This window comes from Danio rerio, chromosome 18 (assembly GCF_052040795.2).
Source record: "Danio rerio strain M-AB ecotype USA chromosome 18, GRCz13ab, whole genome shotgun sequence".
In the NCBI taxonomy this organism is placed as follows: domain Eukaryota; kingdom Metazoa; phylum Chordata; class Actinopteri; order Cypriniformes; family Danionidae; genus Danio; species Danio rerio.
The window spans coordinates 34,960,940-34,974,601 of NC_141038.1; positions in this window are offsets into that span (position 1 = coordinate 34,960,940).

Here is a 13,662-nt window from a genome sequence, read left to right on the forward strand (position 1 = left end):
TACGGGCAGAAAGGGCATGAGAATAAGGTGAAAGGGCATCCACTGCCAAAAAGATAAGCCAAAGTTATTGGCAGTTTATTTCGCTGTAGTGATCCCAATTAAATCAGGGACTAAGCTGAATGATAATGTGAAATTGAATACTGTCTCAGAATTGGAATGTTTTACATTACTCCTGTAATACTTTTGAGTTACCTACACCAAAATAACTAGATAAGAAGGTGGCATATAATAAAAACATGGATATACCATTGCATGAATGAATAATGAAGAGTTCGGAACATGGAAATTACTATACAGCAAGCCCCTCTGTGTGTGTGTGTGTGTGTGTGTGTGTGTGTGTGTGTGTGTGTGTGTGTGTGTATGTGTGTGTGCAAATGCAGAACAGAACCAGAACATGATTTTATTAATAATTATTGATTTGCACTTATTGCACTTATTTCTGTTAGATTTGGGTTTAGTGTTAGAATTACGCCATATACCCTAACCTGATGGAAGCCTTCAGTATGTATGTCTTCACTAAAATAGGAAAACAAAGTGTTTGTATGGAATGAAAGAGCAGGCACTAAGCTGTAGAGCATCAAAGCAGAGCTGACTAATATTCAAATGCAAATATAGACCTTCTGATTCTATGGATATATTCTGGGGTCTGCTAAACATCAGAACACTTGCAACTAATAAGACAGAGTGCATTGAGAACATTGTCTGTCTAAGTTTCATTTACGTTCTCAGAAATAAAGGTACAAGAGCTGTCACTGGGGTGGTACCTTTTCAAAAGCCTTTCAAAATCATTTGTACCTAAAGGGTCAATATTAATACCTCAAGGGTACATATTAGCAGGGCCGCTGCTGGCCAAAAGGGTCCCCTAAGAGAAATTTTACTGTGGTGCCCCCACAGAGGAACAAAATCACACAAACATTCAAACATGTATTTATTTATTTATATACACAAATATGCATATAAACCCTCAAATTATACTTGAACGTTCAAATGTTTACATTACAAAATAATAGCTTACATCAAAATAAACACTGTCATATCTTCTGCAGAAACATAATTTCAAACATTTACAAAGGGTAAGGAATAAAACCCTCTATGTACCTGTAGAGATAGACGGTCCTCAGTGCTGCATCCTGTACCTGTGCAGTTGCTGGTGTCTCTGGAGTGGTGCTGGTCAGGCCACCTCATCTTCTTTTGTGACGAACTTCAGCATTGACCTCCATGAACAATACAGAAGAAATTAGTCATTGAAAAGAAGAAAGCTCATGACATACCATTAAAACAATAGGCTTGTCCAGCAATCTTCATAATGTGTCTAAACTACAACTAACATGTGGATTTAATTTGCACTGTAATATGGTGACAAAAGCTGACCCTTCCTTTCAGTATAAATCAAAGACATTTGTGGTTTTTAAGAATGAATTGGTGTATTTTTAAACAAAAAACTTTGTTAACATTTAGAAAAAAAAATCATTAATGTATTCATGCAAAAAAAAAAATGGTTTCTGGCCCTTGATTTACAGTAATTTGACTCATTTTATATTATTGATCTTCCAGAAATCATAGAATATAAGTCGGTTTTGTTATTTCATACTGTAATGCACAAAAAAAGACTAAAGAGACTTTATTGTCATTGCAGTGATACAAGCAATAACAGCAATAAGAAATGTATAGAAATAGAAAAAGCAATAAATAATTATAACTGCTGTCTGCAAAGAATTGTGCAGTGCATGTGTATGTAGCCAGTGTGCAAACAGAATTGTAAAGTATTGCACAAGTTAATAACACTAATTGAGTTTGTGTAATTAGCAGCAAAATGGGGAAGAGGGGCTAACGCGAAAAGTCATAGAACATGTCCTGTCTAAAGCACAATGCATAGCAGTTGTGGAGAAGTTTAAACGTTAGCCTCACTAATTTACTTGAACAACCAAAAATAAGTTTTCCAGATTCATGGAAGTTACCTGAAAGTGGTACACACGATTCATCTTGTACTTTTTTTCCTCTTCTCGGCTCCAGACTGCTGTTGTTTTTTTCCGTGCATAGAGCTGCAACTTGCATCTATTATAATTATATGCAGCTAGAAGCCGCAAAGATAAGTGGACCAGGCCACGCTGCGGCTATGCGCATGCACGAAAAATTACGTCACATGTTTGTTTATGTGTCTGCCTTAAAATGATTTTTTAAATGTGTTTAACAACATATTATCAATAGATGATTTATTTACATGCAGTTTATGTTGATATTAGTAAATAAATATCAAATTTTTTTTTCAAGCAGCAGAGATGGTGCCCCCCTCCGGAGTTGAGGCCCTACACAGCCTGCGTACTCTGCGTATAGGGAGCGGCGGTGCTGCATATTAGTGTCAAAAATGTACAAATGTTTACGCTTTGAAATGTTTAGGTACTAATAGAAATGTATAGAAGAAATGTATAAGGTACTGGTAGATTGAGGTACTGGTACCAGTACAGCTTATTCCCTTTAAGTACAAATGTGTCCCTTAAGAAAAGGTTACACCCCAGTGACAGCTCTTGTACCTTTATTTTCTAAAAGTGTAAATGAAATAACAATGTTCCCCTTCGGTTGGGGAACTTCAGTGCCATAGAGTGGATTAATTGAATCCACGAATGGGAGGATTCGGATCAGAAGCTGCTTGTCTGGAGAGTATTGAACGGGCCAATGAATGAAATTAATTGGCAACGTAAGCTTGCGCAGGTGTGCGGCATCGGCAATTATCCCAGCATATAAGCACACCTGAAGCTAGCAAACGCCATCCTTTTAGCTTCAGATCCTTTCTGAGTGAGTCGATGAGGGTTCCTCTTGCTGTTCAGCACTTCAGAGCGAACGAGTGTGTCTCCCGGTCCAGAGTGGGTCTTCGCGGTGGCAGACGGTCGAGCTGGGTTTCTCCCTTGCCTGCGGTTCTTTGGATCCGGTCCTCCAGAGCGGTGCTTATTGTTGCAAACTTTCCTAAAAGAGCAACACAGTCGTGCAGCACGTCCTTTTCAGGATGGCGCTCCGACTGTGCGTTTCTGGATGCGGGGGTTTCCTGGCTCCGGATGATGGACACGATCACTGCATTGCATGTTTGGGGGTCCAGCATGTTAATGCGGTGCTCGCAGGCGGTTCATGTCGTCATTACGATGCCATGACCGTTGCACAGCTAAGATCGCGGCTAACTTTCGCAAGAGAGCGAGCCACCCCAGTTGCCTCCTGTTCTAAAAAAGCAGCGGGCGCTCGGGCAGATCTGAGGATTCCAGCGGGAGATAATCCGCCGCCCACGGGCTCGCGGACCTCTCGCTCCTCACGGCGCTCCATCCAAGCTTCGGGTAGTGGGAGTGATCCGTCTAACCAGATGGTAGCTCTCAAACTCGCTGACACCGGAGATCAGATGTCCTCCGCGGCATCGGAGGGTGGGCTTTCACTGTCCGACGAAGATCCGGACCCGCTCGCCCCCTCCGGGCAGGTGAGCGCTGTCTAATCGGATCCTGAAGCGGACATGAAAGCCGTGCTTTCCCGGGCTGCTTCGGCCGTGGGGTTGGAGATGGTTTATCCCCCAGCTCCGCGGCTGGGCCGACTAGATGGGTGCTGCGTAGAGGACGAGAAGGCGAAGCCTTCGAAGCCTCTCGTCCCCTTCTTCCCGGAAGTGCACAGTAGGCTCACGCAGTCTTGGAGGGCACCTTTCTCTGCCCGTGCTGCGTGTACCTCCGCCCTCACCGCCCTTGACGGCGGAGCTGCCAGGGGGTATGAGGCGATCCCGTCAGTGGAGCGCGCTATCGCGGTCAATCTTTGTCCACTCAGCACCTCTACGTGGCGGGGTTTGCCCCGCCTCCCGTCCAAAGCCTGTAGGTTGTCTGCCTCCCTCGGAGCCAGAGCTTATAAGGCTGCGGGCCAGGCTGCTTCTGCTTTGCACGCGATGGCCACCTACCAGCGCTACCAAGCGCAGGCGCTGGCCGAGCTGCACGAGGGCGGGTCCAACCCAAGCTTATTACATGAGCTGCGCACCGCGACCGACTATGCTCTTCGGACTACTAAGTCCGCCGCGTGTGCGCTGGGGAGGACGATGTCCACACTTGTGGTTCAGGAACGCCACCTCTGGCTAAACGGTACTCTTCAGTGCCACCAAAACATCAGTAAAAGAGCACTTTTCCCCTTCCCCGGATGTGACTGCACGAGTTCTGCCAGTCCGGGACGCGCTGCCTTCCGGCTCGCAGACTCTACGTGCTTCGCCAGTGGCTCACGAGCGCTGGGGGGACGGTCTCCCTTCCCTCAGCCCTCCAGCCCCCTCTTCGGAGTCAGGGTGCGGAGCCAGAGCGAATCGCTCTTCTCCAGCTCTTCCGCGGGACCCTTGTGCTTCCCGGATCAGCACACCCACTCCGCGCTGCCCCACCGCTGGTACGTCAGCGATTGTAGCGATGACTCCATTAGCGAGGGCTCTGCCTGCCTGGTTAGCGCGGGCCAGCCCCTCGCGGTGGCTCATACGCACAATCAGACTTGGTTACGCGATTCAGTTCGCGAAACAGCCCCCCAAGTTTACGGGCGTGTATTTCTCCAGGGTCAACCCCATGTCCGCCCCTGTCTTGCGAGAGGAGATTGCTGCCCTCCTGGCGAAGGGTGCAATCGAGCCGGTTCCTCCAGCCGAGATGGAGAGTGGGTTTTACAGCCCATACTTCATCGTACCCAAAAAGAGCGGTGGGTCACGGCCAATCCTAGATCTGCGCGTTTTGAACCGCTGTCTGCACAGGCTGCCGTTCAGAATGCTCACGCAGAGGCGCATTCTCCAATGCGTTCGTCCTCAGGATTGGTTTGCAGCCATAGACCTGAAGGACACGTATTTCCATGTCTCCATTCTTCCACGCCACCGCCAATTTCTGCGGTTTGCGTTCGAGAGTCGAGCGTGGCAGTACAAGGTCCTCCCCTTCGGGCTCTCTCTGTCTCCGTGGGTCTTCACCAAACTCGCGGAGGGTGCCCTAGCGCCCCTTCGGCTCGCGGGCATCTGCATACTCAATTATCTCGACGACTGGCTGATTTTAGCCCACTTGCGGGAGCAATTGATTGTGCACCAGGACAAGGTGCTTCGGCATCTCCGCCTACTGGGGCTTCAGGTCAACCGAGAAAAGAGCAAACTCGCCCCCGTGCAGAGGATTTCTTTTCTCGGGATGGAGCTGGACTCGATCACCATGGTAGCGCACCTCTCCAAGGAACACGCTCGCCTGTTGCTGAACTGTCTGAGGGAGCTCGACAGCAAACTAGTGGTCCCACTGAAGTTCTTTCAGAGGCTCCTGGGGCATATGGCATCCGCAGCCGCCGTCACGCCGCTCGGGTTGCTCCATATGAGACCACTTCAGCACTGGCTTCACGATCAGGTCCCCAGACGTGCATGGCACGCGGGCACACTCCACCCCGAGTCTGTTCAGCTGATATGGGCACGATTCGGGGAGGCCCAGATCGATCTGTTTGCTTCCCCCGAGAACGCTCATTGCCAGTTGTTTTTTTCCCTGACCAAGGGCTCTCTCGGCACGGATGCACTGGCCCACAGTTGGCCTCGGGGCATGCGCAAGTATGCGTTTCCCCCAGTGAGCCTGCTCGCGCAGATTCTGTGCAAGGTCAGGGAGGACGAGGAACAGGTTCTGCTAGTTGCGCCCCTTTGGCCCAACCGGACCTGGATATCAGAGCTCTCACTCCTCGCGACGGCCCTCCCCTGGCGGATCCCTTTGAGAGAGGACCTACTCTCTCAGGGACAGGGCACCATCTGGCACCCTCGCCCCGATCTTTGGAACCTCCACGTGTGGTCCTTAGACGCGAGGAAGACTTAGGTAACCTACCGACTGCGGTGGTTAATACCATCACTCAGGCTAGAGCCCCCTCCACGAGGCGCGCCTACGCCCTGAAGTGGAGTCTATTCACTGAATGTTGCGTCTCTCGCAGAGAAGACCCCCGAAATTGCCAGATTAGTGTTGTGCTCTCTTTCCTTCAAGAGAAGTTGGACAGCAGGCTGTCGCCCTCCACTCTCAAGGTTTACGTGGCCACCATCTTTGCTTATCATAGCGCGGTAGCTGGCGGCACCGTGGGAAAGCATAACCTCATCATCCAGTTCCTTAGGGGTGCTAGGCGAATTAATCCATCTCGCCCCCCTCTCATGCCCTCTTGGGATCTCGCCCTCGTTCTCACGAGTTTGCGATCCGATCCCTTTGAGCCACTCGAATCAGTATCTCTAAGATTTCTGTCCCTGAAGACAGCTCTGCTGGTTGCGTTGGCCTCCATCAAGAGGGTCGGGGACCTGGAGACATTTTCGGTCAGTGACTCGTGCCTGGAATTCTGAGACCCGGTTATATGCCCAAGGTTCCTACCACCCCCTTTAGAGATCAGGTAGTGAACCTGCAAGTGCTGCCCCCGGAAGAGGCAGACCCAGCCCTTTCTTTACTTTGTCCAGTTCGCGCTCTGCGCATTTATGTGGACCGTACTCAGAATTTTAGATCATCTGAGCAGCTCTTTGTCTGTTATGGCGGTCGGCAGCAGGGAAGTGCCGTATCGAAACAAAGATTATCCCACTGGATTGTGGATGCCATTTCACTCGCTTATTCGAGTCGAGGTCAGCCGTGTCCCCCGGGAGTACGTGCACACTCCACTCGGAGCGTTGCATCCTCTTGGGCGCGTGCACGCGGCGCCTCTCTAACAGACATCTGTAGAGCTGCGGGCTGGGCGACACCCAACACATTTGCAAGGTTTTACAATCTGCGAGTGGAGCCGGTTTCCTCAAGGGTATTAGGTAACCCTTTGGTGATTGAGGAAACAACTCGGTAGGGTGTTGAAACACGCTTGCTGCGCCATTCTCCCTAACACGGAGGTACGTGCGCCTTTTTATCTGTCAGTAAAGTTCCCCGTCAGGTGAGCCCTGCAGATTCCTCCGTGGCCCCCAGCACTGACTCAGCGGAGGAGTCACTTGCTGGCCCACTACATTGTAGGTCTGCCCGCTGGTCAGCCCGCGTTTTGGGTATAGGTGCCTGCTATGCGTGATCCCCACTAGGCGATCCCATATGCTTATTCCGCCACGGTTAAGTCCCCCCCCTGGGCGGACCCGTTTCTTCCCTCTCCGCAAACCACTCTTTTGCTATGCGTACTCCCCCTTTTTTAGGGCTAGTCCATATGTAAATTCTGCTTATATGCTGGGATAATTGCCGATGCCGCACACCTGCGCAAGCTTACGCTGCCAATTAATTTCATTCATTGGCCCGTTCAATACTATCCAGACAAGCGGCTTCTGATCCGAATCCTTCCATTCGTGGATTCAATTAATCCACTCTATGGCACTTCCGTTCCCCTCCTCGGGGAACGAAGGGTTACTTCTGTAACCACGAACGTTCTTAATGCACTCTGTCTTATTGAAAATTATGAGCCTCACTGAACTGGTCTTTTCATGGAGAACAATCAACTCCAATAAACAAAATTTGCAGTAAAAACGTGAAACATAAATACAAAGGATGTACTAGAATCTAACAGTATATTAAATTATGTTTCTATATATTACTAAACTCTTAACCACGTAGTTCAGCCAAAACAAAGGAAAAAAAGTTGGTGTAAGGTCCACCCAGTTGGCCCAATGCCGGTGTCCACTGGTGGATGAAGGTTTAATGCCTGTTCGGTCTTTCCAGTGCACAATGTTGATTTATATTAAACTTAGCTCATATCTGACTCCAATTTTAATATGAGGTGGTTTAGAATATTAATATATTTATCCTCGTTTTATCTGACTCCAATCATAAAACATTAAGAAGATTATATCAATATGTAATTTAGATAAATGTTTGAACCTTTTGTCTTCACTAGTAACTATTACATCCGTTCATTCGGGTGCTCATGTCGCTCAGAGAAATCGCCTCGGCCGAAGGCGTCCCTCACGGTCACACTCCGGTCAGTCTTGAATATTAAACAGAGGTAAATTGACTAATACTTTAGATGGCCGCTACCAGCGCGCTCGTTCTAAAATACTTTAGTTAGTCCCGCTTAGGTGTACACCTTTGAGTTAAGACAATCATCATTTCTAATTAGAGGTTAGGGCATTAATATAAATGTACCCGACTACTGGACTCTATAGTAACTTTGGTTTTCACCAAGCCCATGGTTTCCCATATGAACTTAATTTAGAATAATATTACCTTCAAACAAAGGTCGGGTACCCAATCTAGGTTAGTCGTGCAACACCTTGTTGACCTAGACGGAAGTTAACGCCCTTTCCACCTAAGTACACATGAATCAATATCAAGAGTCAGCCGGATCCCTAAAACACAATTAGTGTGCCCAATGCTCCATCTCAATTGGATTTTAGTCCATCTACTGACCTGATGCAAGACGTGCGGAAACAAGGATACAGCGTAATCTACTTGAATTAATAATTACAGAGTGAGCAAAATATGGTCAAACATTACAATTTATTAGTCAGGTAAATGTATTATGCCAATTCAATCAGTCAATTCATAAATGATCAATACAAAACATCAAATTATTAAAGATAAATCCAAGATGAAAAGATGCATACCTGACCTTTTACATAACGTGGAGCCTAGGCTCGATGTTATGGGCTGATCTGGGTAGGCAGAATCGCCCTGAGCCTTTCTCAAACCTTACCTTAAATAATCCAAGAATTCCCTCAAGGAAGGGTGTGTATAACAAAAGGCATTCACACTCGGTGCTGCCTGTGGAAAGTCACACCCTTCACAGTGGTTAAAAAGATGCCTGAAGTTATATATTTATTGTTTTGATTATGTCTATTTCTGAGAGAATGAGACCATTGTACCAATTGCACTGAGACATTTCAAATGATATCAAACATGATAGTTAAAGTCAGTTTGGTTAATCTAGAACATTCAAACATTGAAATGACCATATGCGTGAGATGGGGGGAGGGGGGGGGGGGGGGGTAAAGCATACTCAGATGCAAATGCATACTCAGATGCAAATGCAGCAGGAACTGGTTTTTCCCGTATTCCCCCCTGCTGGGTTGTGGAGTCAATTGGCCCTGTTTTCAGCTCATGTTTTGAATTGTTAAAGACATCAAAAATATTTGTAATATTTCAATTCTTACATTGGCTCCCTGTGGAACATACATGAAATTTTTTTTTTCAGTTTTGCATTCATGAGGGAAAACTATAGTTACAGATGTGACATATATTCCTTGCAAATGTGGTAGATAGGAATAATCTGATCTGAATAATGTGCCGGCACTAAAATGCACCAAGCATCCTTTACAATCTTTTTCAGATTCTTCAAGCCTGTCTACTGCGAAAGTAAAGTAGTGCTGTTTAATGTGCCCTTCAAGAACAGCAAGTCTCCTATTCGGTCTGATATTGTGGTGGAAAAAGAGCTAGATCCGTTACATGGAAAAAACCTATATAAATATATATATTTTATAATAAGTTTTGATAAAAGTATTTGATATATATATATATATATATATATATATATATATATATATATATATATATATATATATATATATATATATATATGGCAGTTTTCCTATATTATATGTACATATATTGTATATATAAATATATTTAGCATTTTTAAAACTTAGTTCTTATCCAGATAGCAGACCTAAGTTAAATTAACATTGAATAAATGTTAAAATATCCACCAAACTATCATGGAAACAATATTAAAACTCATCATTGATTTTTAGCCAGTTTTGCACCCTGACATAATGTTAATTCTATAATGTTAAATAGATTAAAATGATCACAAAATCAGCATTTATTCAACCTAAATTAAAACACTAATGACACTGAAACCAACATTGAATAAGTGTTAAAACATCAACCACACTATCACACAATTAATGTTGAAATTTGAAATTTGAAGTTTTAGCCAGTTTTGCATCCTGAAATAATGTTTTTACAAAGAAAACAAAAATAAATAGATTTAAATGTTTACAAAGTCAGAATATATTCAACTAATATTAAAACAATATTTACATGGAGAAAATCACTGAAACAATTCAAATCAATCAAAATCAATTCAGTCTTGCTGTACAGTATGATTTTATTCCAATGAATGTTGCCTCTTTTCAATCAGAGACCACTGGGCTGAAAAAAGGAAAACTAAAGTATATAACTCTTTATTGCAAACAATCTTTTAACTCAACTTATACATTTTTTGTTTGTTTGTTCTACCTAAAGTATTTAGAAAAGTTCAGCAAACTAAACCAATAAGTTCAGCAAACTTGTGAAGAAAAAAGTGAGGTTTTGGGGAAAAGCTGAACTTACTGGATGCAGTTTTTAAAAAAAGTGTTAGTTGAACTTTTTTAATTAAGTAAAACTCTAAATAGTCCACACACAAATGAACTTAGTTGTATTTGTTGAGTAAAAAAAAAATGTTTTTTTTTTTTTAATTGAGGAAACAATACATTGTTATTTACAATGCTTTGCCAAACCTTTCAAGCATCTTTTTGCTATTTGAAAGGTTTGTTCAATTTTAGCTTACAGTTTTTGTATCTTTTCCAAACATTCTCCAAACAATTAAAATATTCAAAACACATCTTTTGGACTGCTCTGTTGTGAAATGTTAAAGTAGATCACATCACAAAAAAAAAAAAAAATCACTCCTGAAGAATATTCCTAAATCTTCATAAAAAATAGCTGCATTTAAGGTGCATCTTAGACCTTTGGAATAGTTTATGGTCAAAGCATAAAGTTCAAAATATGTTGCAAAAGCATTTGGGAAACCTTTGAGATGCAAAAATAATAGTGCCCTCCACCAGTATTGCAGCCATGTTCACAACATCCTCTGGGAAGACCTGGCTCACCATCACTTTGAAAATGTCTTTCTCACCATCAGGTGGCTGGAAAAATTCAGCAGTAGACTAGTCATTTTCTTATCACTTAAAACATACATTACCAAAATAAAGAACTTGTAACATTTCAAGAATTGCCTAAATAAATAACTGCTTTGTTCGTTTAACAGATTGCTGTAGCGGCTTGAAAAACAAAAAAGAGGCTACCTCATAGACTTCTATTTTTATTCTGAACATTCAAATTTAATGTTTAAACTACAATAGCAAATAGATTATTATAGTATAGTAGTACCATTACTAACTGTATTATAATGTTTTCTCACCTGTGAATGACATGATGAAGAGAAGTAATGTTTTTTTTTTCTGATCATTCAGTATGTCTACGTTCCTTAGTTCAGGAAGCTTTGGATGGTGATCTGAAGGGGGTAGGGTGTGTGATTTCTCCATCATTTAAATGTTCTTTTTAAGACGCCTGTGCGATAAAACACCCACATCAACCCAGTTACTTTATTTAGTTTGAATACATGTTAACAAAATTAACTGAAGCAAAATGAATTCAATAATTCAGCAATAATTGGCTTTGCCAATCAATAAAAATAAAAGCATCAACATTAAACAAAAAACCTGAACATTTTACCTCATAGACGTAGACGTTTTTGGTCACCTCCTGTACGAAGTACAAAGGGTCCATCACAACTTTTCTAAAGTTCTTAAAGAGCTGTGGGGAGTCAACGGATCGTTCCAGAACCGAACAAGTCACAGACCATGTTATCCTTAAAAGATTGGTTGGTGCCAATAAGACTGAGTTTTGATTTCATTTTCAAAGCAATCCACAGGCACCCAGCAAAAGGCAATCCACAGGATAACTAGCCAGTCAACATCACAGTTGCGTGTTAATTAACTTTACACCTTAAAACAATAAGAGGCTCTACAATCTAAAACCCACCAAACCGGTTTTTGAGAAGTACCTTTTGGTTCGCTTGTCCTTTGGCGTCTGCAAGGAATACACATTCTCAGGCAGACACAGAAGCGATCAGAAACGCTTCCAAAGTTTAATGGACATTTAAGTAAAACAGTTTATTTGAGTAATGTATGTTTGCTTTATGTTTCTGTAGGTTTTTGTGTGTACATGTTCCATGTGTTTAACAAAACTGTTATAGATAGTTCTTGAGTAATAGCCCTCAGTGACAAATGAAATCTACAGAATGTTTATGACATACTTCATGTTTGGTATTGATTGAAAGCTAGGAAAGTTTCAAATGCATTGGTTTATATGAAGAAACCATATTATGAAAGGTGTCCATGTTATGAGACTTTATTTTAACAACTATGCTATCAAAGCAGCACGACACAATTTGTCAACCCGGCCTTCTAGAGGGCAGAATTGGGGTGTGACTCCACCCCGCACCTTCTCTGATTGGACAAGTATTGTGTAGACCCAGCCTCTACCAAAGCCTATAAAACTTTGAACAAAGGAATTTCATCGTCGTCTTTTGCCGGTCATCTTTGCCAGTCGTCACCGCCGTCGCTGCCCGGACATCGCTCTTCTCGTGCTGTGGCCGTTACATCGCCTCGCCGGAAGCCTCGTTACATCACGGAGCAGACCGTGACCTTCACTTGCTGCCGGCTCGACCCCCGATCTGCTTGTGCAACCGCATCAACAACAAGCCATCGGGTCAATATCTCAGAACTCTGAAACTCCGTCATAACTACAGGAACCCAGGAAGGACTTCGAACGCCGCTTTGTCCAACATCCGTATCCCTAGCAACCGACTAAGGAAACCCCTCTTCACCGACAAGGGAATTCCATCACGTCACTGAAGTTGCTACGCTGACCAATCAGCTTCGCCGGGATTTCCCTTTGGACCAGTCAAGGAAACCAAAATTATATCAGAACGCAAGTAGCACAAACAAGGTTTCTACCCATTACTGAATCTGGTGTGAATTATGTTTAAGTAGTAAAGAATAGCGAAATTCTCTGCTTTTATGGTTTCTCTCAGGTTGCAATGCTAGGAACTTAGCAAAGGCTAGAAGTTAAATCCACTCAGACAAAACTCTCCTCAAACTGCTTGTGCGTGTGTGTATGTATGTGCATTTGTTTGTTTTACGTAGATTAGTACTTTGTGTTATAGAGTAGCAATAAACTTTTGTTTCGTTTTAAGATCCGTGTTGGTGTGTTGTGTGCTTTATAAGTTAATGCCTCAGCTTCAGATACAGCTACCTTGCTTATTAAATAATTAGATACTGTTTTTATATTGTTATTGTTGGCCACGTAATAATATAATACAGAACTGCTTTACACTAAACGTTCTATTTGCTGGACAAATACTAAAGTTAAGTGTAAGCTTTAAATAATTCTATGTGAATCATGTTCGAATCTTTGATTCGAATCCCCAAAGTTTAAACATGATTTAAACCAAAGAGCTGATTCTTACAGAGCAAACAGGTGCTTTGTAAAATGACAGTAGATGCAATGCTAAATATAAATCATGAGTATTTTTTATGGTAAAAAAATGCAGTACTGACCAGTCAGCATAAATTTTACACCTACAAAAAAAAATAACATTAGTTTAGTTTGAAACATGTAGCATGCAGTCTCCAGGCCCATAGCCAGGGGGGGTTCAGGTGGTTCGAAAGACGAATGACGAATATCCAGACTTTGTCGCATACATGAACTCATTTGTCTTATTTTGACTGCTATGCCATCATAAATAGTGAAATAAATCCATTTAAACAGGATTTAAGACCAAGCAAAATGCTATACTCAAATAAATTTGAAAAAATATGGCTATTTTTGTTAACCATGAATTTTCAATCAAATCAAATGCACTTTTCATTTTTATTTTTTTTACAAGAGAGGCTAGAAAAATTATGAAGCTCTT